Source organism: Strigops habroptila, chromosome 6 (genome assembly GCF_004027225.2).
Source record: "Strigops habroptila isolate Jane chromosome 6, bStrHab1.2.pri, whole genome shotgun sequence".
NCBI lineage: Eukaryota > Metazoa > Chordata > Aves > Psittaciformes > Psittacidae > Strigops > Strigops habroptila.
In genome coordinates this window covers 39,423,872-39,449,738 of record NC_044282.2, presented here as the reverse complement: position 1 = coordinate 39,449,738, position 25,867 = coordinate 39,423,872, and positions in this window count along the sequence as shown.

Genomic DNA, 25,867 nt, shown 5'->3' with positions numbered 1-25,867 from the left:
TCTATTGCTGGGGTTGGTGCAGCTGTTGTGCTTGGGAGTTGAGTAACACCAACAGCTGCATTATCTGTTGCTGTCGGGGTTTGAGTAGCTACTGTGCTTGTCACTGGGGTTGGTGTAGCTGCAGTGCTTGGAGTAGCCATATTGTCTGTTGCTGTCGGGGTTTGAATAGCTACTGTGCATGTCACTGGGGTTGGTGTAGCTGTGGTGCTTGGAGTAGCTATATTGTCTGTTGCTGTGCCATCAGATCCAGAGACATTTTTTTCCCTTTGAAGGTGCTGGATAGTGTTGAGCAGGGCTCTGTAGGCATAGGCCAAGCCCCAGCACGTTGCCAAAATTTGTCCCTCTCTGGTATAACCAGGACGACAGCACACCTCGTTTAAGTGTTTTACTAGTTTTTCCGGATGTTGCACTTGTTCAGTGGTGAAGTTCCAAAGCACTGGAGGGGCCCACTGGCCTAGGTACTTGCCCATACTATCCCACACACCCTGCCACTCATAACTGTCCAGCCTCAGGGAAAATCTCCTGGTGGTCCTCCTATATCGTCGTCTAACCCTAGACCAGATTCGAACCTGATACTGCTGAATTTTTGACATTAAACGAAATAGGATGTGCCTACGACGGGATGGCCGTGGGTAAAACACACTCCGTATGTTTGCCAACATGCTGATCCGCAGCACAATCAGCAGGCAGGTTTCAAGGGTACTCAAAGGCCATCTAAAACCTTCAGAACTCTCAATTGCTGTTGCAAATAGGCTGGTGGGGGAACGGGGGGTGAAAGAGAATGCTTCCTTCGTAAGTTTACCCCCCGAGGAGAAAAAAAAAGATATGCAATTGCTAAAATATTTCATTATATACCTCCCAATGTATAGTGGTGATGGCCACGCTGGAAGCACAAACCAGACCAGTTTCATGATCAATAAGTCTATTGTATTACAAGTCATTACCATGAAGTACAGTGAAACAAGAACCTTAGCCCAGGCCCCCCAGCCGATAAACACTAAAACAGCAAATAGTGGCTGTAAGTAAGGTAGAACATGCTGAAACTCTGAGATCAAGCGCAACACGTCTGAGAGCCAAATAATCACCATTGTGACAAGTAGTAACAATGAATGCTTATCACAAATATGATTAAACACACTCTGGTCAGATCTGTCGTTATCTCAACCTTTCGTGCCCCACGTTGGGCGCCAAAAAGAACTGTCGTGGTTTGAGCCCAGCCGGTAACTCAGAACCACACAGCCGCTTGCTCACTCCCTCCCCCCCCCCCCCCCTTCTTCCTCCCCCCGCTCCCGGAGGGATGGGGAGGAGAATGGGAAGAATGTAACTCCCACGGGTTGAGATAAGAGCAGTCCCGCAATTAAGGTATAACACAAAACCACTACTGCTACCACCAATGATAATAACGATTAGTGAAATAACAAGGGGAGAGGATACAATTGCTCACCACCCGCCGACCGATACCCAGCCCGACCCGAGCAGTGATCTGCGCCTTCCGGGTAACTCCCCCCGGTTTATATACTGGGCATGACGTGCTGTGGTATGGAATACCCCTTTGGCTAGTTTGGGTCAGGTGTCCTGTCTCTGCTTCCTCCCGGCTTCCCCTCCTCCCTGGCAAAGCATGAGACTGAGAAAGTCCTTGGTTGGAATAAACATTACTTAGCAACAACTAAAAACATCGGTGTTATCAGCGTTGTTCCCAGGCTGAAAGTTAAAAAACACAGCACTGCACCAGCTACTAAGCAGGAGAAAAATGACTGCTATAGCTGAACCCAGGACAGAAGGTCTAGTTTTCAAATCTGAACATGATGAGAGAATGAATGGCGGTGTTAGACAAGATGTTAAGGTGAATCATATCTTCTTTAATTCGCACTTTTCTTTCATCTAGACATTTATCTCTTGGGATCTGTACTTGTGTCCATCCTGGCTACCATAGCAAGGGAGAGCAGGTTCTACTGCTGCTGCCAGGCTTTTGGTTACCAGTATGATTGTTCCAGCTTGCCTGCATGTGTGGCCATGGAGAAGCTTTCAGCTCAGGCGCAATACATTTACTTCATAATAAGAGGGTAAATGATGTTGCACTTCAACTCTGCCTTTTCTTACAGAATGATTCTTCTTCCATTATATTATCTGGTTAAAACATTGTGTGGAAGAATGTTTACATATTACAGTCTTATGTACCAAAGGATGTAGTATATCTGGGTTCAGGACCTTCCCAATATGGTTAGGGAGTGGGGTGTCAGGGCAATATTTAAGGACAATACCCGAATTATTCAACCATAAGGTCTTCCATACTCTGAGGCAGAGTCTTTCCACCCTTAATTCTAAAGTCTGAGTCACCGTTGACCAGGAAGGCAAGAATTACGAATCTAGATGAAGAGCAGTGGAGTCCCCACAACATCCAAATCTGAGTCACTAGTGACCAGGAAGGCACTTTATATCATCTCCAGACTGAAGGTGGCCTTGAATCCTCGGTGAATGCTGTAATCACAAGACTGTTATGCAGAAGATGGACATAAACATGTGATGTTTATCTTTTTAGGATAGTGGGATTTATGTGTTTTTTATTTAGAATATATGACAATGCATTCAAAACAGCATTGTGAAGGAACAAGGGTTGGGACACATATGTGTTTTCCCAGAAAAAGCACTTCTGAAAATGTGAGCATAACTATAAATTATGGTCAGAGAATTTCTGGGTTGTGAAAGGTGTCTTGTTAATTTATTCTGTCCAGGTTAGGCAGTCCTGTAAAACAGGTAGACTGGATGATACTCTGGAGCATATGAGGATTTTGCTTCCAATGTCCCCCTTTTGCATCCAATTTCATAAACATAAAAATAATCTCTGTTTTCTTACTAGCAATTTTTATCTCTAATTTGAATTTATATGTGAAGAGAGTAGTATTAGGAAACTCTGGCAAATATCTTTGATCCTTGGTGATGTCCCCTGAACATTTAAAATCTGTTGCAGGGTTTCTCACACAGACTGGAATTGAACTCAGTGTTCAAGATATAGGAGAGCCATGGATTTATATAGTAATGTGATTATATTCTTGTTTCAGAGTGTTAAATTCCTCCTAGATGCACTTTGGTTTTGGATATTTTAAATACTAAGTAAGAATGTGATGTAGAGAAGTGAAGAAGCAGTAGATTCTGTAGGATGAGCTGACAAACCCCGTCAAACCTCCTTTTTGAAAAACATTTAGTATTGTTTTAGGAATGTATTTTGAAATGAATCGATTTTTATGACAATATCTTCTACTCTATTAAATGGTAATAGGGTTTAACAAAAATTTGTTGCCAAGCAACAATATTTGTTCTACCATGAAAAAATATATAATACAAAAATCATCGTGAAATGACAGGGCTTAATATACTGATGATGTGATATTAAAAAACATAAGAAATATAATTGCAATAATAGAAGGTTTTATTTGGAATCAAGACTATAATGGGATTTTTTTGTTCAGCAGATACCAGAGATGAATTTAAATCTCCAGGTGGAGTGATGGAAAGTTTTGTCACTAACTTCAGTTCCTGATTGTTGATTATTGTAAGACATAATGTAATCACTGTTAATGGAAGAAAAAAAAAAAAAGACCACCTCAGAGAGAAACTCAAGTCAGGAAATTCTAAGGGTGAAGACCCGTTGTAAGAGAGACAGGGCAGCACCTTGGCTCAACATCATTTAAACTTTCCTAACACTGAAGCAAAACAGAAGATATAGCAAGGTTGTTTCTATTCTAATTGTGTTTTGATATTTGTTCACTTCTTGTCACTACCCAGGTCGATTGTTGAGCTCATTTGTTCTTGACTGGTTGTATGACAAAGGTACGCAGGAATGGATACCACCTGTTGAATCTATGTATAGTATCCAGGAATGGTTGCCATCTATGTGCACAATACGGTTTATAGCACTAACCCTCAGGGATATGCTCTGAAGCAAAATCCATGGGATTAGAGAACTGCAGAGCATTTGAAAAAAAGGCTATATTTACCCCTCAACAATGTTTATACCTAAGCAAAGTACACTTACACATGGAGAAGCTTGCTGGATATCCAACAAAGGTGTTGGACAGCAGAATGCTGCTAGAAAAAGTACAAGGAAAATCTTTTTATCAAATAAATTATCAATGGAAGCTTGAATTTTGAGTCAGGTCTGTCCATTTTCTTTTGGAAGCCCAAAAGGTAATCAAGGTTTCTGGAGAAATGTAATCCTTTCTCACCTGCCATCAGCAGCGAAGTGGTCAGACACATGTCCTGATGAGAATCATTCCTTTCAGAGGATCCCATCTAATTTATTTGCTAGCTTCTTTATAGCACGCCCCTGAATGTAATAGTTCACTGTGGTACAATGACACAACCCAGGGTAACTCCAAAACAAGTTATTGTCCTTGAAAATAGAACTATTTGAAAATAGTCTAAAAGTGATGTATTGCATACAGTGGTGGAAAGACCTCCATCTAAATGGTGAAGAAAGGGACTTGTAAAGCTTCAACCTCACTGCATGGCGAGGACAACTTCCTTGCCTCTCTTTCCATATTAAGTCTTCCCTTGGCATATGTTGCTGCCACATTGTGCTATGCAGATACTGACATAAAATAGCAAAGCTAAGCATGTTTGGAGATGTCTTTGAAAAGTAATTGGAAATGAAATCTGCTTGCTTATTCATGTGCTTAATGTTGCATGAAGTTGCCACTTAGATCACAGCCCAATATCTTGGACCACATGTAACTGTTTGTTTAACTTAATAGAAGCAAAACAGAGTCTGATTAACCCTTTATTCTTTGCTGGGCCTAGGACACTTCTTTACCAGCACAATTTATAGAAAGAAAATGAAAGAAACAATTGATTCCAGTAACAATTCTAGCTCTGGTGAACCTCCCTATATTTCTTCTTTAAAGGTGGCTATTTTGCTATGAAAGGGTTCCACTCTGTTACTTTAAAATGAAAACCATCAGAAACTGAAATAAATTAACACTGGCATATGAATAGCTTGAGGAACACAAGAAACCAGATGAAAAAGAACTAGGCAGCCTGCTATGTGGAAAGAGAAAAAAAAATCAGGAAATCCATTTGCAGAAATAAAGGCATCAAAGGCAGCAAAATAATCAGGCTAATGCAAAAAAAAATCAGATGAATGTGGTATTAGTGGAAGATGAGGATGTAATTCACAAGTAAGATGAAATTGTTAAGAAAGTGGATCAATACACATAAACCCTAACAGAGTAGGTTAACCTCAAAATATTGAATATACCAAAAGGAACAGGAAACTGTCCAGACAAAAAAAAAAAAAAAAAGAAAGTGGAGGACTTAACAGAGCCAAAAGAGGATATTGTTAATGAGAAGACATAGTGAAAAAAAGTGCTGTTATTATGAAAAGGACTAGATTACAAAGGATTTTGTTCAGTTCATAATGCACAAATTTCAGTCTTCTGTTCTAAGATGAAAGCCTTTGCAGTAACAGAAAGGAGCTATTTCCACGTCTATGGTATGACCATTTCATTCAAACCAGTAAACTGGTAGCAACCAATCAGGTATTCTTAATTCTCTCTAGCTCTCTAGGTATAATACCCACAGGTGGGATGGCCAGGTCACTGCTCAGTACCCATGGTGGGGTCCTTCACACTGGCCTCTGCTTTGGGACATGAGGATTTCACAGGCAGGAAATAACATTTTTGGGTGGTGGGGAAAAGGCCTCTATACCCAGGCCATTTAGACAGACCGGGAAGACAAATGTCAGTTGAAAATGTTAATTGTCTAGGAAGAAAAACCAACAAATGAGCCAGTTTGCTTTTCACTTCAATTTTTAAGACAGTATTTGTATGGTCTGATAGTTTCAGTGTGTGATTGATCATGATGTTTATGCTAGTTGTTCACTTCAGGCCTGGGATAAGTGTGCAGACATCACAGGTTTAGTGTGTATTGCATTAATGTTCTTAGCTATGTACTGAACAGATATGTGACTACATGATTTTACATTATATCACAATGTTTATTTCTGTATATTTTGCACAAACTGAAGCAACACAACAGAGGAATCAAGGTTTAGCAAAGCCCAGAGTTAACTTGAATGAGTAGCGTTGGAGAAACTGATGCCCTTATAGTCAGTGAAATATATCTTAATTTCTGGTCTGAAGAATTGCAATACTCCTATCTTCAGAGCAACATTGGTACTGAGTGCCCACAGTTTATTTGGTTGATGTCAGTGAGGGAAGCGAGTGCTCAGTATACTGTCTGGCACCACTGTGAACACAGTCCTCGAAACAAATTGATGCTGTGAGGAGTTAATGATTTCTCTTCATGACCAGCGAACTGCACCCCACTGTCACTATAGCAGTAATTCACACTCTCCTCACATGTTCGAAACCAGCCCACTAGGAGTCCCACCACCGTATGTATCTGTACAGTACAACTATTTTGTACCTGTCCCTATTGGTATAGAATTTAAAGATAAAATTTATTAAATTTGACTGAGGGGAAAAAAAAAAAGAAAAAAAGGAGGAAAGAAGAAAGGACTGCAATCTACTGAAGAACTTATTTGTTCTATAACATTACACTGAATATAGTCCCTTTGATGACTCTCTTCCATTACTTCTGTCTCCCTACCTCATGTTAAGGGACTATAGACAACTTTTGCCTGCCTTTTGGTCTTATGAGTCCCTATGTCTACTATGCCTACTTCCAGTGGGATTTCTGATTGCTGTGTGCATTGAAAAACATTTGCTTTACTAAATTTCTGTGCAATATGTGTATCTCTTCCCCCTAATTTTATAATTAACACTATAAGGTAGCATTTTATAGGCGTGTCTGATATAATAAAGAAATAGATTGACTGAAGATTGACTGAAGACTTATAAGAAATCACGTCAGTGAATTCTTAGGTGGGAAACCTCAGGAAGTATATTCTGTGATGGTAACTGTGTATAGAAAAGAGAACCTCCTAAAAGGTGTTCCGCAGAATTTGTGAGGTAGATAAAGTCAACACCACAGTGTTTTACCATATCAAACTTGTTGAGAAGAATAAGTATAAAACTAACATAAACCCAGTGTGGCACCAAAATTCTTTTTCCCTAAAGGAGTTCATAGTTAAGGTTCTGTGTGATTTTTCAGTTCCTCCTTAGAGAGAAAGGACTTTGGATGATTCTTTCAAAAAAGAAATCAGATTTCTTACAAAATTTACTATAATAATAGAAATTTACAGGAAATTAATGATAATATAACTTTTGCTTGGAAGAGTAGTGAAAAATAAATTTAAAAGTAATAAAATTTTCTCAGAGGTATTGTTGGCTTTAGATGGGAAAAATGGAAGCAGGGTTGATTTCAGTTACAGACAGGTGAACAAACTTTCCCTACAAGTAAAGAAAGATCTCTTTGGGACACCTGTAATATTAGTGGATAGCCTGTCAAGCTGTTCTCCTACTTTGCCTTTTTGTGCGTTGATGGGAGTCTTTATGTCCTCTTTAAGTAGGTCAATCTTCCTCCTGAGTCAATGCTTCTCAGCTATGGTAATTTCTGTGTTTCCAAATTATTCTTCATTTCTGGAGATCTGTTGGCTGGCTATACTGTAATCCCCAAACCAGATTAATCCAGCAATCACTGGTTCTAAAATAAACCATGAACATCATCTTGAAATGTCCAAGGTTTCAGAGAAAGTCAAGAAGCAACGGCTTTTGAACAGCTTCTGCTGCTGTTTGCATGTTACATTTGGCTGGCAGTAATTGCTTGCATATCTCCAAGAATTAGATGAATTTGTACAGGCAGGTTTTTTTTCTTTATCCAGTGACTTCATGCTCTTACTTTTTTCTACATGGACCCTCAAATAAAAATTATTTTAGGGCATAAATCAATATATGCGCATAACATACACCAACATCAACATCAGTTTGCATGTCATTATTTACTAAGGAAGAGGTATTCAAAGCATTATGACTGCAAATGAAAGCTGAGTGCTTAAATAATCTTTGTGTTTATGAAAATCACTCCCTGAATCTGCTCAAACCAAATAATCTATTTTCTGTGGTAATCTGACTTTAAAATGGTTGTAAAAGTGTGATGGAGTAATGTAATGTAATGCCTAATGAAAGACATAAATTGCTGAAACCAAAGTCAGTTCATTATTTCATATGTGGATGTTTCTTTTTAGCATATTCAAATCTAAAAGAAATTACTCCATCTATTGGGCTGTTTAAATACTTTGTAACAGTATGATGTTCCCAAATTTCTTACAACATGAATTGAGATAGGTGCAATATACAAAAATAAAAGTGAAGTGAAGTAAGGTATTGTGGTTTATTTCAAGCTACCGATTTAATCCATTTTAGATAGCTGTGTAAGAATTAAATATGTGCAATAATGTTTCTGCTAAACTAGAAGAGATAAGAATAAAATTTATCAGTTAAGTTTAGCAGAACCTTTTTTTTTTTTTCTGCTTCCACTGTTGTAGAGATGGAAAAGCTATGAAGAAGATGGTAAAACTTAGCAACATAGTTGAACCACAAATACAGAAGCCTACCGGTAAACCTAGTTGAGTATACTGGGATTGTAAGAGCTTAAAGGCAGGCCTGGCTTTGTCCAGTTTATGGTTGGATGGCCTCCTGGAAATCTTAATTACTGTAGGCAAGAACAAAAGACTAGATCAACTCTACAAAAGTACTTCTGTACCTGCTGAGTTAATGGATGAAGGAAAAGAGCAAAATGCGCTGGAAACTGAGCAGTGAAAAATGATTGTGATTCAAGAACTGCGATAAGTACTCTCTAACCATGAGCAAACAGGTTGAAAAGGTGGAAGATTAGAAAAGAAAGCCTTCATTTTTTCAGCACTTCTTTTTCATCCTTAATCTTCAGAATATAGAATCAGAAGCTTGAGCCTATTATCCAAAAAACCTAACAAACTCATGCAAATTCTTCAAAGTCATAGAGGAAATCAGAGACAGAGAGATCGATTGGATGATGAAAATAAAACATTTTGACCATAACCTATGCTCTGTTCCTTGTAGCTATTCTACTGTCTATGTATCAAGGTGATTCTGATATATATATTTGTCCAAGGTTTCTATCGTTTGCTTACATTTTCGATTCTCATTTTCAGAAAGGAAACCTAAACAAGCTGTAATGCCTATAAAGAAAATGACCTTGTTTTGTAAGTATTTCAGAATATTTGTGCTGAGACATAGCATCAACCCTATAGACTACAATAGTGATTGGGTAAACTTCTCTCAATAAGCTCAAAACAGCTGCAATTCTACTGATGGTTGAAAGTAAAAAACCCAGAAGTTTGCAAAAGACTTTGGAGAACATTAAAGTGGGAGAGAGGGGAATGGGACGACTTGAAAGGAAGCATCATGAGGATCAATTGGTCTGAATTTGTCTGAAGACTCAAAAGAAGCCTTGTGAGTATTATCTGTTTTCTGCATCCTGGAAAGGCTTTTATTCTCTGTGTGAGATGGGTTCAGGCTTTCTAGCTTTATTCACTTATTTATTTAAAGATAATTGCCAGCAAGTCCTGGTTTTAAATGAAGAAGTTGATGAAAGTCTGATGTCTGTGTTCTAAATGGTAAACTTTTTTTAGGTTTTAGTGGATTCACGCTCTTGAATTTTTCTTGTCAACAAGACTGCAGGACTGACTTGCAAGAAGCCTTTCTTATATAGGTCGGCAGGGAATGATGTGATGTCCAGGTTGGCAGGAACACACCTGACCAGCTGGTATTTCCTAAGTGCTGTGGAATAAGTTGCTGGAAAAGTGTGGTGCAGAGTCAGAAGAATCTGGAGTAAAAGATATGAGAAAAGTATTAATGGTGATAAATTAGCACTAGTGCAAGTCCCCCTCGTCCTACAGATCAAGAAAAGTTCTTTAAGCTATATGTGTGTGAACAAGCAAATCTCATGCAGAATCTTGGCAAGTTCAAAAGCATATCCCGTGTTACAAGGAGAATCTCTCTAATACTATTGTCCACTTATCAGTTATTTAAAGGGAAATGTGACATTTTAGGGCCTTTTTTACTAAACAGTGCTCTGTGAGAACACAGCTTCTTGTGGGAAAACATGTTTGCCTGCACTGATTCAGCAGTCCCTGTCTGGACACCCACTGCAGTTCCAATTCAAGGGCAAGTTCACCCGACATCTGAATCTCAAATTTTTCATCATACACATGGAGCAGTTGGTTTCACAGTAAAGAATGGAGATCATATAGATCCAAACAATTTTTCTTCTGTTTCTTGCTCATATAGATGCAAATGAATTGAGAAGGAAGGAATCCTTTATTTTGATGTAACATGCAGGGAATAGAGTCACTAAGGAGTATTTGCATATTCCCCCAAGACATGTTCTGACACAGTAGTTTTCCTGGCTGGTGTCAGCATGATACATGCACAGTGATTGGGAAAATGCTGTCAATTCCCTTGCTTCAGAAGAGTCAACTGGCACATCTGAAGCATGAGGAAACTTAAACACCTGCTCAAAGATGGGGAAGAAATCAAAGGGAAATCAATACAACACTTTGTTTTATATTTTCAACTCCCAAGAAAGTACATATTATCAGGAAGGAAAAAAAAACATAGGGAAGCAATTCCCCTGACCCACAAGGCAAATGAGAGCATCTTGAGCTAAATAAATAGAAACATGGATGCAGGCTTGTTTTTTTTGGTTTGGGTTTTTTTTTTTTTGATGCTGAGGCAACTGTAAAGGCAGTGTGATTTAAAAAACATAATGTAGTAGAAAATAATAATTTCTGCTCAGCTTTGGATGCAAATCTGATACAACCAAGCCTAAAAATATTTCAAGAAAGCTGTTTGGAGATTGTTTTTTGGTTTGAAGTGCAAAATGCTGGGTGTGAGGGGAAATTCAGATGTCAAAGATTTGAGTCACGCAAACTGCTAATGAAAACATAAATTTACACAACAAAAGGTGTGGAAAGCAGAAGTTATTTACTGTTGAAAAAATAAACAGCAAATAACCAAAGCTTAATAACATGGTATTTTGTGCCTGATCTACGCCTCCTACACCTTTAAGCGTTGCACATTCATTTAATTCTGTTTAGAAAAATTCTAGGCAAAAGAAAAATTTCAGCTTGAACATGAACATCTGAATTTGTTTTACTTCAATAAAGACAACTCTGAACATTACAAAAGTAATGCTTCTGGTTATTGTAGTGACAAGAGTCTGATGAAGCTGATGTCAGTAAAGAATTGGTAAATTCCACTGTTTATTTTCATAAATATTTTGTGCTTTTACAAATCTGCCAACTTTATTTTGAGGTTGAATTATGTAAACATGTATGAAAACTGAAATTAAACTTAGATGTTTTTTTCTTCACAAGATTTTCAGCTAGTTTTATAGATAGGAAATACCAAATAATGCAAGGAAATATGGAAACCAGTGAAAAATTATCACTAGCAATAAATGTCAGCATGAACAGCTCCAAATAAATGTCAATTTTTTATGTCAATTTTCATTAAAACTAAAGCTGAATGCTAGATTTGATTGACAGCTTCTATTATCAGTTCTAAAAATTCACATAACTTTATTTGATAGTCACCAGTATGAAAAGTAATGCATATTATGTTATTACTTGCATCGGAAATGCCATTCAGGGAGTTTCCAGAAATAAGGGGTAGGCAACTGGCTGACTCCCTGGGTGGACCCATGTGTTAGAGTCACGCTCTCCTTCTAGCATAAATATATTACAAACCTGAATGAAGATATATTCAAAAGTGTAAAATTATTCTGTCTTCCAATTCATATTTGGAGAAATAGCAAGAGAAATAAGTTGAGTGATGAGCTGCTCATAGTCAAGGCCAAGATAACTTCTCTGGAAGAAAAAGCCCTGAACTGATGCAATGTTGTAATGGCAAGTACTAATTTCCTTGTAATTGCTGAGATTTCTTATGATGATTTTGTACTCTACTGTCAATGGTATAATCAAAACATACTGTAGAAGTATTTGAAGCTACTGTAAGTAATTCAAAACAGCAATGGAAAAATCCTCCATCATTTTCTGGCTCTTTCCAATCTATCCTGACCAAGAAACATGCTCTTTTCTGACCATATTATCCCTTGGATTTTGTTTTATAATGAAGAAAAATGAATTGCAAAAAGGTTGGGTAAGCCCCCATTCAATGTGGGAGAGTTTCATGCAGTTTAAAATAGGTTCCAGAGACCCTGAGGCCCCTGTCAGACATCTGTATGACTGCTGCTGTGACTGACATGTAACCTCACCAAGGAATACTCTGAAATGGCTTACTGAAAGGGTTAAGAAGTATCTTTGCAATTACAGCTGATGTCACTGCAGAGCTGAACAATGAAAGAGCACCGTGGAGAACAGGAGAGCATATTAGTCCCAAATGCCAACTTAGTTTCTAGTATTAATGAACTACACCAAGGGAATAGCATTACCCCTTCCTTTTTGCACTTCATTAGAGGAACTCTCAAAAGGCTAGAATAAGAGACAAGAGCTGAAAGAAGTTGTGCCTTGGTTGTGCTTAAAACAAATGCAAAATTATGACTGATTCTCTGTTCTCCTTACAGTTTATTCATAATTAAATCTGACCTTAAGGCACAATTGGAGGGAAAGAAAAGTTACTGTTCACTAAATATTTCTTAAAAAAAAAAAATCCCTGTTACGAATTCTTCCTCTTTTAAATTAATTTCTGACATGCTTATGTTCTTTGCGGGTTGGTTAGAGAATTCTAGTTTACTAGAAAGCCAGTTCAGAAAATCCTTTCATTTCAAAGGAAACTTGTAAAATACTGATAAAAAGTGCATTTTGAAGTAGCCAATATGATGGTTTGCGTTAAAAAAAAAAAAAGAAAGATTGTACCAACTAGGGGACATATCATTGAATAATGTGCTTCTCACAAGCCAAGAATGATCTTTTACTTTGTGTTTAATTCTCAATATTGAAAATAAGTGAGAAAAGTGAAAGCTATTCAGACATAATTCTAGAAGAAGCATGAAACAGGTCATCATATTGGAAGTCAATTTTTTTTTCAGATATGCAGTGATTCCAGAAGAGATGTAAGGAAGGATATGAATTTTGCAGTTAATTTTAAAGTTCAACGAACTTTTCCACCCAATACCTGAAAAAACTGTAAATGCCTGCTTTAAGCAGGGTCTGTGAGAGAACCCAAATTGGAGACCTACATTCGCTGTGCAATCAATGAAGAGATGAAGGTCTTTGTCAAGGATCTACTGGCAGATGCCATGCACAGGGATTTGAACTCTTTCTCTTCAAGAGTTAAGATCCTCAGTTCACTTGATAACACAAGTTCTTCTCCTAAGGATGAAGCTTTTCAAGGAAGAGCTCATTTATTTTGAAAGATCACCAGACACTTGTGATACACACCTGTTTTGTAATAACCCACTGGTTCACATGCCATCTGGCAACAGTGAGTAGTATTCTCCAAGAAAACTCTTCATTTCTGTATAGAAGTATGAAGACTGTTAGGAATAATCTCTTGAAATTGCTCCTCAGAAGATGCTGATTCAACAAATGGAGGTGTTTTAAGAGAATTCATGTCATGACAAAATTGTGACTGAAAATTACTGAAGCATTTTCTTCTTAAAAAGATTAGAATCATTTGTATATATTTTTATGATTAATATGGCAATAAAAAGGCACCTGTTGTCTATCAAATCCAACATTAAACATCTGTTTTCCACATACCTTATGCATTATCGATGTGAAGTGGTAATAATACAAAGCAAACAAACACGTTTTAAGTCAAGGTTTAAATAAAACTTCCATCTATGTGCTACTCTATCAACTTTATAGCTAATTTATCAATTTCCTATTCATTTGGAAATAGTATGGCTCTGTTCATTCTGCAGTTATTTGAAGGAAAACTACCTGCACTGCCTAACTGCTATCTACAGTGTAGGTATTAGGCTTTTTATTGCTTTTCAAATCCAACTAAATTTAATAGCTAATTTAGCATTTGAAGTTTTTGGATTTCCAGAGAAATCTCTAATACTGTTCTCTGCTAAAAGCAACTCGAACACCCAAGATTTTTTGAGGCTAATGATTTATCCTAAGTTGTGAATGCACATTGGGGAAGTTTCTCTATAGTTCCACATACCCCCCGCCCCCCCAAATCCCATTTCTCCTCCTGTTGCAATTATGAAACCTCTAGAAATCATGAGATTTCTGGTGTTGGCTGACCACTGGTGCTCTAACTCCCAGGATAGCTAACTCTTTCTAAGGGAAGTCTTAAATAGCAAATATATTAAAAAGCCAACGTTGTGAGGCCTTGTTAGTTCTAGACTCCTATCAGTACATCTTCTCTACAGCGTGAGGAAAGATAGGCATGGGGCCAGAGTCATATCTCAGATAAATTGGGCATTACAACTCACTTTTAATGCTTGCAGAGTTTCAGCCTTTCACTCTGATTGAACTTTACAGTTCATTTAACAGTAGAATTAAATTAGATGCCAGTGTTTCTACCCATTCTTTAGCATTTTCCTCTACACTCTAACTGCTGTATCCTTTTCACTTTTTTTTTCCCATGATCTACTAAGTTTTTATAATTTTACTTCTTCCACCTGATTCTGGCTTTGCCCTTCTGTGCAGTCACTCCAGATTTTCTTCCATTCTGGATATAATGTATCCAGAAATTTTCTTCTGCCTTCTTATGCTCCACTTCAGTGACAACACGTTACTAATCTCTTTCTCTCAGTTGCAACACCTAGAGTGTTGCACCTTCATAAAACCCCCTCAGTTCTTCATTCCTTTCCCATAATTTAAAACTCCTGTTCCACCTGTTTTGTAATCTTTCATGGTCTTTTTCTTTTTCTTCCTTCTATTCACTTGCTTTCCCTGAAACCTTATCCTGTCCTGGGCTTCACTTCGCTCATTTGGTGCTGGTAGAGCCATCGGTGTGGTCCATCACATCCAGCCTCTCCTAAATTTTTTATTTATTTATTTATTTATTTTACATGTATAGTCTCACCCCTTTCCTTCTGCAGTTTTGACTTTTCCTCACTGTACAGATCTATCCTCTCTGGTTTCAAACATCTTGTGAGCATATAACGTAGCATTTGTTGTCTCCCTTTCCTTAGCACTGAACCTGAGCTGGATGTAGAAAAGCTGTTTGCGTCGCTGTGGTCCCTCTCACCCAGGAGGTGGATTTTTCTCTATTTTTTCTCTGTGTCCTTTTCTCCCTTACTCATCACGCTCCTAGAGCTGCTTACTTTGCCATCTTCCATCTCTACTCTGAGCTCTCTGGGAGTTCTCTAATGTTCTCTCCCTTTTGCTCACAGTTGTGTTGGCAAGAATCAAAAAATTCACTGTCTTTTCTTCCTTCCCTCAACAAGTCTACTATGCTGTGACAGCAGGTAAAGGTAGTGCAAAAAAAGGTAGTGCTGGCAAAAAAGCCAGCAGCATATGGAACATTGAGGAGGGTAGAAAACAAGATAGTGTCTATTTTGTTTAATTGATATCCCTTTAAGAGTTACGGGAATTCAGAAATAACATGAAAAGATTACATTGACAGTGCTGTGCTGAAGTGACTTTAGTTTTGAGGTGTTCTCTTTACCAAGTAATCAGCATCAAAGAGACATAAGCAAATTGTTAAGCACAGGTTTGTAACAAAGAAAGACCTAAAATATTTACTGTGTTAAAGGATTCACTCCTTAACGTCTAAATCTTCCTTCAGCTCCTGCTTCAGGTTGCTATTTCTAAAGAAATAATTTCCAGCAGTAGAAAGAATAGTTTACCCACTTCAAATGAAAAATATAACTTTAGTATGAAAATCACTCAGAGTGATGGACATGACAGAGTTGTGCTAAGCAACCTCAGCTGCAGTAGAAAGAGATCTGGCTATATTATGGTGCCAGCTGCCACTAGGCAGAAAGGGCATTGATCTGATAGCAAAAGCCAAGCTCAGAAAGCATTAAAGGTCCCAGCCCTCTGACGTTACCCTGCAGATGTCTCAAGGAGCCTTGGGTTAGTAGCACCAACTACTAGTCCTTGAGGAGCAAGACTGAAGTCTTGGCTGGGTGTTCTGAGTTTGTATTTAGTCAATAAACCAGCTAATGATGATTTCTCCAGACAGCCCAAGAATATATGTTAGCTTAGTTCTAGATGAACCACTTCTCAGATAATGTAGCTTCCACAGCCAGTTGATATTTACTCTTAGCAAACACTATTAAATAATGCCCAAAAGGAAATGTTAATTGCAGCAGCATACTGCCTATATTTTATCAAGCTGTTATCACAAAAGTGTCCCTCCTTACCTGAGCTGGTAGATGTTTGCCTACCCATATAAATATAAGGGCTTGTTCCTTCTGAGGATCTGATAAACATAAGTTGGCAAGACAACTTGCATTGATTGCATTCTGCTGAGACATATATATTTTCTTCTGATAAATTTAGTGATACCACAGTGTTCATTAAGCAGAATTTGAATAAAGCAGGAGAAGCAAGCAGGCATAGAGGGAAATCCAATGATTTAATACTCTCAGAAAGGATCTTAAAATATTAGGCAACATCTCTTATTCTCAGAGTCCCATATCCACGCCACACTGGAAATGCTTCTCAGTGATTTGTGGCTTTGCACCTCTCCTGTTTCAAAAAATAAAGGGAGACAGGTCTGCTATTTTTCACTAAATAGAAGGTAGGAACAGGAAAATTTGATAGAAAAAAATGTGGTTTCTGTGCACAGTTCATGCATAAACTGCTATGGGAAAAACCCAAGACATTGGTTCCACATTACTCAGAAAGATTCGACAAGTCTTGCAACTCTGATTATCAAAGCACTCCAGTGGGCAAAGGGTATTTCCTTGTGAGTGTCATAAGAGGATGAATATCTGTTTTCTCAACTTGATTCCACCCACGAACTACTGAAAGAAGAAAGAATATGCAAATCACAATTATTTTGAATTATGTTCATCAAACAGGTGCCTTTATTTAAAAAAAATCAAAGAAAAATCAAAGAATACCTGCATTGATAAGAAAAGAAAAGAAAGGAAAAGAAAAGAAAGGAAAAGAAAGAAAAGGAAAGAAAAGAAAAGAAAAGAAAAGAAAAGAAAAGAAAAGAAAAGAAAAGAAAAGAAAAGAAAAGAAAAGAAAAGAAAAGAAAAGAAAAGAAAAGAAAAGAAAAGAAAAAAAAGAAAAGAAAAGAAAAGAAAGAAAAGGATTCTTTTCCCTCCCTCCACCTCTCTGATACAATAGACAAGTGCTTACCATTTTGCATTGACTGCTGTTGTGAGATTATTCATTCCTTGATTGCTTCTTGACTTTTAAAGTGTTCCTCCCATGAGCGAAGCACTACAGGAATGAGACAGGAGATATGAATTATATGGCATCCTACTACCCTGTTTCTTGTGAAAAAGTCACATGTTTTCCATGCCTTGCATAGTTCCAGTCTCTGCATTATTTAAAATCAACATCAGGATTTAAAGAGAAAACTGTTCAGTTGAGACATGTAGCAGTACTACAGCTTTAATTATAATCAGAAATTGACTGCCACAAAATATAGCCAGATTTTCTGAGCAAGTACAATACGTACAGAGAAGAGTATTTGAAAGAAATCAGAAAATAGAAAAAATATTATAAATAGTATCATGGCCCTTTAGACAGTTAAATTGTTGGGTTAGTTTGATTGCGTCTGATGTCTCTGCACTTATTAAGAACACCTGACATGCTTCTAAGCATTACTTTTTACAGTTTGAGTTACATTTCTAGTTATCTTAATAGTGCATGTAGTATGTTTTCTGTAAGTGAAGTAAGGCTATTTTCTCCTTTTCAGAAAAAGTGAAAAAGGCTAATTTCATTTTCCATTACCTTCCCCTAACTAACTATAACAGGCAAATCAAATTAAGGAAATGAATGCAAAATTCTTGAAGATGTCAAATGGTACAGAAAAACAATAGATAAGATAGTTACAGCAGATTACCTGCCATCTGTAACTAAAAACAAAAGATAAAAGGGCCTCTCTTTTACCTCTATTACCTGAGAGGTAGGCACATACATTTAGTGTCTCACTTATATCAGAATAATCTTTTAAATAATTAATATTTAAGCATTTTGGAATAGAAAGGTTAAAGACCAGTGTCTTTAACCAACAGAAACATAACACAACAGAAACAGAAAGATAATTGGTTTACGGAGACTTGTCTCTTCAGGAGTCTTTTTTAAAATAGTGTTTAATACAAGGAACATGGTGCTTGCACTAACATTGAAAAATTTTACTAGTTTTTAAGAATGTCCCACCTTCACAGAAGCCACCACTGTAGCCTGCCCCCGTACCAAAAACTTGCCACATAAGCCCAACACAACAGCCTAAAATGTTCAGCTCTCCATTGTCTATTATAAAGAAGAATGCTGAATGCAGCAAATGAATATCAAAAAAACCAATGATTCAGCAGAGAAAGTAAGCATATTTGTAAGTCACCACGACTATTCAAGGACATAGAAGACACATGTATGCGTAAATGCCATGAGGAGACAGGGCAAGAAGTTCTTAAATATATGATTCACCTTGGTTAAATATAACATAATTCATATAATGATTCCAGAATGATAAATTAATAAGACTATTAGTAAATTTTAACACCGTAGACTCTTTTTACAAGTCATTGATTGAGTTCCCAAAATATTATAGTCTGATTCATATATAAAAAAATAAAAGGAGAAAATAAAAGCCATTCAGTACTTCATTAAACTATTGTTAATATATATATTTTTTAAAGAGAATTCTATTCTTGATTTAAATCACAATTACCTTTGCTAGTGCCACACTGTCAACCTGAAAAAACTCTCTAGCTGGATTTTGGCAGTCATCCAACTATGGATCTTGTGACTGAAGTTAGTTGTGAAGTTCATTTATGTTCCAAGGGACCTATTCAAAAGTCTTTAATGAGACTTCTATGCCAAAACTGTGCAGAATATATTTATTCTTCTTGCTATTTGTCAGGGTGGAAGAACAAGTTTCTGCAAAACTTAAGGCTTTCTAAAACATTCAGGATGCCAAATTCTTTGGCTTCAGAGTTGTGTGAGTGAAGCCAGAAAATATCTGGATCTGACACTTTGGAAATTACCTAAAAATCGAAATATTATAAAAGTTGCAATAATAATACTTGTTCTGATGACAGGAACAGCATGAACATTGTACTTTTTTTTCTTCTTTTTTCCTCCTTTCAAGATGTAAGCTCAGTCAACCCTCCTAATTGTAGGTACCTAACTCAACCAGTTCTTTCTTGCCTTCAGAACAGCAAACTGGATCAGCTTCTATACAATGAAATTTCACCATGCTAAAAATCACTTACTGAAACAGAAGTGAACATTAACGTCTTGCTGCCTCTGATGCTTGCACATCTATTGCTGTCACATTTCCACACTTCAAAGTTCCATTTTCCTTTATTTTGCCACTGAAGTAAGTTGCTCATTCCCTTTGACAAAAGCTAGATACTTATCTAGGTAATGTGAACTTTCATTAACAACCTAGAAGCTGCAGAAATGTTTGGAATAGTGAAATCTTTTCTATCATAAAGGAGGAAAAGCATTCTTATTCTTCATAGAAATTTGTCACCATTTAACACCTGGAGTTCATCGGAACAAGTTCTGAGTCTTTGACAATATTTGTACGGCAACTCAACCAACTGGGTTTTTAAGTTAAGTAGAAAGATGAATTCAAAGCTGTGTCGTGATCCCCTGTATGATCTCCACAAAGAGATATGATATTTACACTTCATTAAATACCATCTCAAGGATAAGTGCACGGTTCTGCCCAATGTTTTGTGCTGAAGGAATGAAAGGAGTAGCAAACCTATTCTTCTGAACCAAAATGTATTAGAATGTGAAAGGCATCATCAGTATAGCCACATTATTTTCCTCTGTCCTTTTACCAGGCTGACATCTCTTTCCTTGAATGTCTGCCTACTGTGGTTTGAGACAAACAGCATAAGGAGGAGGATACTGAAGAGATAAATTCTCTGTGGCAAATCTTTCTGTAATTCTTTAACAAATCCAAATATTCCCATCTGTTTTCCTAATAAAAACCTGAAATCATTACCATAGATACCTCGTCACCTCTGAATTGTAAGCTTGATAATCATTAAAAAACAGTTGTGTAATATTCATGCAATGCTGCAATGACCTAGTGCTGGGCACTATGTCATGACACATCCAGTTCTGATTTCATCTATACTTTTCACATATCCCTTCAGGAATCTCTTAAACTGTGTGCAGTTAACCCTGCTTTTTTGCTATTTAAATCTTGTCTTATTAAAGCGTCAGAAAGTTTCAAAAATTTTGCTCCCTTGTGCTAGTTGCAGTATACACAACTAGTAAATAACAGCCTGCTCACAAAGAGACTATTACAAAATTGTACATTAACATCCAGGAAGTGTTTCTGAAACTATGGAAACAACAGAAGAAGTGGTAGGTGTTGGGAAAAACTAAACATGTAATACGTAGCAATTAATAATGAATTTGCTCACAGAGTATTTCTGTGGGACAGAAAAACCAAACTTTGACACTAATATATGGAAATATCAGGGTTACACTTTATCACACGCGACCAAACACCTGCATTCAGGATGTCTACTACTGAAATGCGAACAATCCGTCAGTGAAGAAAAATTGGTTGAAGCTGAACAGAAATAAAGATGATGTCAGACAGAAAACACAGACGAGGGCATTTTGAAAAGTGTGCAGAAATGGCACAAATTTCTTTTTTTGAATGGCAAGGGTAAAAACTGCTGTGCAACAGCAGAAGGGAGGGACAAGTGAGGATACCTGAGAGAAACAGCCCTGCAGACACCAAGGTCAATGATGAAGAAGGGGGAGGAGTTGCTTCGAATGCTGGAGCAAAGATTCCCCTACAGCCTGTGGGGAAGATCATGGTGATCCAGGCTGTCCTTCTGCAGCCCATGGAAGTCCACTGTTATCCACCTGCAGCCCATGGTGGACCCCATGTTGAAGGAGGTAGATGTGCCCTGAGGGAAGCTGCAGCCCATGGAGAGCCTGCGATGGAGCAGGTTCCTGCAAGGAAACTGCAGCCTGTCAGAAGCAGGTTTTCTGGCAGGACTTGGGACCTTGTGGGGGATCCATGTTGGAGCAATCTGTTCCTGAAGGACTCCACTCTGTGGAAAGGACATATTCAGGAGCAGTCCTTAAGAAGCTACAGCCCATGGGAAGGACCCATATTGGAGTCATGAAGGACTTTTTCCCATGGGTGGGATCCCACACTGGAGCAGAAGAGCATGAGGAGGAAGGAGCAGCAAAGGCAAAGAGTTATGAACTGACTGCAACTCCTATTCCCCATCCCCTGATCAGGGGAGAAGGTACAGAAGTCAGGAATAAAGTTGAGCCTGGGAAGAAGGGAGGAGTTAGGGGAAGGTGTTTATCAAGTTGTTCCTATTTTTCATTAATCTGTTATTAGTTGGCAACAAATTAAATACATCTCCCCACGTCAAGTCTGGTTTGCCTGTGACAGTAATTGCTGAGTGATCTCTTTGTCCTTATCTCTACCCACAAGTTTTTCATCATATTTTAGTCCCCTTGTCCCGTTGAGAAGGGGATGTTATAGAGCAGCTTGGTGGGCACTTAGCAGCCAGCCAAAGCCAACCCTCCACAACATCTACAGTTAATCCTAAATTAGGTAACCTTCAGTGATCCTAGAATCAGTGATGCAGTTGTTACCCTTCTCATGCAGTACTGTGTTTAGCTTCATTACTGAGGTCCATTAATCTTGTCAGAAAATAACCTGACTTCAGGAATTCACAAATGTCGCTTCTGGAGTAACTCCAAGTTAACTCCATGTGTGTGGACATCACACCTAGGAAGTTCCAACTAGTGTAAAATACTCCAGCACCTTTTCTCCACAGCACAGGCAATCACAGATATTAGCAAGTTTACTTTTTCTACCTTATTTTGCCTCCTCACAGATTATCAAATCAATTCAAGGTCTTTGTTCTTATCACAAGAGCTCTTCATGACCTGGGCCAAGGCTATCTAACACTGCAAGCAAAAACTTTGAGATAAACACCATTTCTCTGGTACAGTGGAAGAGGATTATTTGTGTGGAAAACAGAATTTTACATTGGCTGGTAGGACTGTGGAATAAACTCTCTAGAAACTTCAAGCTTCACTAGTCCCAGTACCTTCTAGACAAGCTATCTTGTTACCTGTACACCTAAATCATTTTTGTATAGTCAAAACTATGTGCAATCTGCTGGATAATTATCACCGTGACTAAAGAATTGAAGTGAAAAGAGCTGGATTTGACAAACATTTTTACAAGCAGGTAATGTTTGGATGAAATTTATACATCCAACTTTAAAATTTGAACTTGTGCATCTAATATTCTTGCAATATATACAATATTCTGTCACTGAATGGTGATATATATATAAGCAAATTGATATTATAAGCTATTAATGTTATAGATGTTTTCAAAAAAATCTTCTATTTAGCTTTTAAAAAATGTAAGGTGAAGGTCATATCAGAAAGCCATCATATGATGGTTGCAGCTGGACATTAGAAACTGTACACTGAGAGTGATTTTAACACTCTTGTTTTCTGAAGATCAGAGGTCTGTGGGACTCCTAATTAAAAAACAAATAATCCCTGTTACATTTTCTGTGCAAACATTGGAATAAAAAAATGCATCCTAAGAATGGTTCTTTTAAAAGAATTTTTTTTAAAATCAAAGCATAAATTACTCTGTCATTTTTAAAAAATAAACTTACCTTCCACTGCATGCCTTGTAGACACTCAGATCCTTTCAGTCACAGGGTAATCAAAATAAAATCAGAGTATAGGTCTTGATGAAATGATGGTAAGTAGAAATTGTTGGATTTTAAAGATGACTAGTAAAAAAACAGCCAACCAGCCTGAAAGGCAACAATCCAACATAGCAGTTAAGCACATGTTTAATGTTTATTTCAATGGATTCACTCACAGACTTTGTTTGCAATGTCCTTTGTATTCTGGTCCTGATCCAGCAAAAACACTTTAAGAACTTACTTAGAGTAAGTGTATGCTTAAGATACATATGTGTTCAACTGAACATCTTTGTGTTACATGCTCAGAATTAAGCATGTGCTCAAATATTTTTGGTGCTGCTAGACAACCTAATCTTTTTTTAGCAGAGAATATTGGAATTTTGCACACAAATGAAAGCAACCAAATTTGTAATACTCTGACAACCACCAATAAAGTTACTGTACAAATTTGAAATTCAAAATATTATGCTGAAGAATGGGTTTGACTGCCAATAGACTAAGTATAGTCTATTGACTGCAATTGGCACAGACTAAGATATTAAAGGGGTTTTTTATACACATGGGTATTATGTAAGCAGTTTGTTGTATTCATAAATATATAATGTCTATGAAGATTCAGTGACTGTAACAAACACTACAGAGCAGTTTCATGACAAACTATTGCTAATGGAAACCATCTACTAACAGTATTGTATGCTATGAACCATTTTTAGTGAGTCCCAGCTCATTATTTAATCTCACGAAGACAGTGAAGATTGTTCATGAGCTTCTAGAGGGCTTGTTATCAGGTAACATATTTGAAGGATTTTATGGTCTGCTTCAGTAATTCTACTGACAAGCCCAGCCTGGGAGGCTAAGTGAACAAATTCAGCTGAACAGTTACCATTGTTTTTGTGTTTTCTGTTTCTGTAGAAACAACTTCCCAAAATTTGCTGCAGTAGATTTCTTATTTGTCATTATTTTTAAACAATCTTGATAACGTTTTTTCCTAAAAACATTTGTCCACAGGTTGCCCTCAACCAGAACCACCTTCAGCTTAATCATAAGGCTGTGTGCTATAGCAATTACCATCTCCCCCACTATATGACAATTTGGCAGACTTTATGAGTCCCTGGAGAACAGTTATATAAAAATATAAACAAATTTAAGAAAAGTACTTAGGATGCTTCAGAGTGTAAATGGAAATAAAAATTACAGTCTGCCATAGATAATAGAGGTCAGCAAACGGACTTTTGGCTAAGCATCTCCAGTTTCTCAACAAAATTATTTTCCACTTTCCAATTTGAACAGAGACAATTTAAGGATAAGATGGTGCAAAGAAGTCATGAGTCTTAATTTGATTCATGCCTCCTTACAGCTATTTTCTGGGTCCTGGGGCACTTTGAATTATATCTAGGAAGGACATAGAGACAGAGAAGTAACGACAGCCATTCTCTATCAGAAAAACCTAACTTGGAATATGAACTGTAAGAAGGTGTAAAGGAGGCCTCTGTCATCTTTTGCTGGCTGTTCTCATCCTCTCTGCTCAGCAGGAAAGACAAACCGGGAAAAAGTTTCCAAAAGTGCCATGCTGTGCTTTTACTAAGAGAAGAAACTAAGAAGAAACTGTGCTTTTACTAAGAGAAGAAACGCATCCTGGGCTGCATCAAAAGAAGCGTGACCACAGAGATGTGCCATTCACAGGATATTTCAGTCTAATAAGCTCTAGACCACACTGATTTCAAAGATAATTTGAGTTATTTGACCAAATGCATTGTTTAAAAGCAGATTAATTCAATCTTAGTATGTCCTTGTTCCTAACACAGAGGCTATGGTGCTTGTTATTTGCATGAATTTTCAGAACTGTTATTATTTCAGCTATGTTTTTCATTTCAATCCTGTCTACACTGTTGAGTTTGTTTTTCTTTTATGGTAAATAGGACATAAAGACAGCATGAGGAAAAGTCAACATATGTGGTGTGAGAAGAAATTACCTTTCAATGAAAAAGTTTGAGCAAACTTGTACCACCTCTTTTGAAAGATCAGTGGTCAGAAACCTAGTAAAAAGAGTAGTTAAGCAATGCTCCATAGATACAGTGCTAGCAGCAATGATGTACACAGTGGAGAAATCAATATAACTGATTGGGGATCCAAAAATTATGCTGAAGAGAGTCATAAAGGTAGCTTACACACAGCCAGCAGAGAGTAAGGAAGAGACTGGCACAGCATGCGTTTGAGAAGAGTGAATTCAAAAGCCTGGTAGAAGAGTCCCACCTGCACGTTGGCTTACAGAGAGGGAGAAAAAAACCAAAGACACCCTCACGTTAGCCTGAGCAGAATTTTTTTTTCTTTTCCTAAATAGAAAAGAATAAACTGGTAGGTCTCAATAATCTGATACATTTGTGTAAAAGTTAACCATTCTCTTGGACTGTGGTAAGAAGTAGATACTTATGCTTATTTTTTAGCTGCTGCTATCCTGATACTTGTTACCATTTTCACAATATGGTGGTTTTCATGATTAGCTGATGATAGTAAACCCTTAATTCACAGCAAATATTAAATAAAAAATTCAAAGCTTCCTTATGGAACGGAAAGCTGAAATAACAGAGATGATGCTACCTGGACTTGTGCAAAGCATTCGACACTGTCCCGCACGACATCCTTGTCTCCAAATTAGAGAGACATCAGTTTGATAGATGGACCACTCGGTGGATAAAGAACTGGCTCCATGGCCGCACACAAAGAGTTGTGGTAAATGGCTCTATGTCCAGTTGGAAACGTGTAACGAGTGGTGTCCCTCAGGGGTCGGTGTTGGGACCGGCCCTGTTCAACATCTTTGTCGGCGACATGGACAGTGGGATTGAGTGCGCCCTCAGCAAGTTTGCCGACGACACCAAGCTGTGTGGTTCTGTTGATACACTGGAGGGAGGAGATGCCATCCAGAGGGACCTTGACACGCTTGTGAGGTGGGCTGATGCCAACCTAATGAAGTTTAACCAAGCCAAGTGTAAGGTCCTACACCTGGGTTGGGGCAATCCCAGACACTGCTGTAGGTTGGGTGGAGAAGAGATTCAGAGCAGCTCTGAGGAGAAGGACTTGGGGGTGTTGGTTGACAAAAAGCTTAACATGAGCCAGCAGTGTGCGCTTGCAGCCCAGAAGGCCAACC